This window comes from Alligator sinensis, unplaced genomic scaffold (genome assembly GCF_000455745.1).
Source record: "Alligator sinensis unplaced genomic scaffold, ASM45574v1 scaffold1434_1, whole genome shotgun sequence".
NCBI lineage: Eukaryota > Metazoa > Chordata > Crocodylia > Alligatoridae > Alligator > Alligator sinensis.
This window is the reverse complement of record NW_005843168.1, coordinates 124480-125659: the sequence shown is the minus strand read 5'-3', so window position 1 is coordinate 125659 and position 1180 is coordinate 124480.

Below are 1180 nucleotides of genomic sequence, written 5' to 3'. Positions count from 1 at the left end.
CCAGCGGTGCTGGGGGTGGGGCTCTGGGGGCGGTTCTGCCACCCCCACTCATTCCCAGTAGGGTCTGTGGCAGAAAGCCACCTCTCTCTCTCCCCAGAAACTCTCCTCTGTGACAATCTGGTTCACACGGGCCCGGCAGAGGGCAGACATCCTTTCTCTTTAGGTACCCTGAGCTGGATGCATTCCTGAGGGAGGGGGGAAACCTGCTCCCTCTGCCCACGTGACTGGCATCACATACCTGGGTGAGGGGCTTGGGCTCCCTGTTGTTCAAGAGACCCTGCCAGTCTGCTCGGCAGCCGGTGATGCATTTCAAATCAGTTGGCTGACAGCCAACAGGTGCTGGCCTCCATTGGACCAGGTAAATGAGGTCGCAAGGGCTATATAAGTTAAGGACTGCCCAGGAGGAGGAAGGGGCAGCAGCCATGAGGAAGACTCAGAGAGAGAGAGAGAAGAGCTGGACCATCTGAAACTTGCTCTCTCTCTCATAACTCATGATCAAGGAACTGCCTGCCTCCAGGGGGAATCTCCACCTGCCTCTGGATGATCCTTGTGAGTAAGCTACTTGAGATCCAACTAGATATATAGCCTGTAGTAACTCAGATGCGTGATCAAAGGCTACCCAGCCATGCCAGCTTGCTCTGTGGGATTTCTCTGACATTGCTTTACCCTGTACCCTATTGCAACCCTACCCCTTGTAACCAATAAAGTTCTCCTTTGTACCTAGCGTGGGAGACTTATTGGCTGTGGGTCTAGGTTATGCCTTGGGGCCCCCTTGATTCGGCTAACTGAGGGAGACCGCTACTTGTGCTTCTGACTGAGGGAAGCACCCCAAGTTCTTGAAGTGGACCAAGTACCCTCAAGGACTACGAGGCCTGTGTTTCCCAAGGGGTACAGTGCCAGGATCAGACCAGACCCTGGGTGGTGGCAGTACTACCTCCAGGCTAGCGGGTGTACTCCGGGAAGGGGGTAGGCTAGATGTGAGGCAACCCCTGGGAGGCACTCAGAGCCTGGAAGGTGGTGGGGTGCAGTGAGGTGGGTGGTGCAGCGCAGGAGCACCCCCTACTGGCCCGCCACAGGTCAGATGCAGCTGTAGGGGCCATGGCGAAGATGCAGCAGCAGAGCGCAGCCACCTGGGGAGTGCCCGCCCACCCCTATAGCCCCACCCCTCCCACACCCAGCA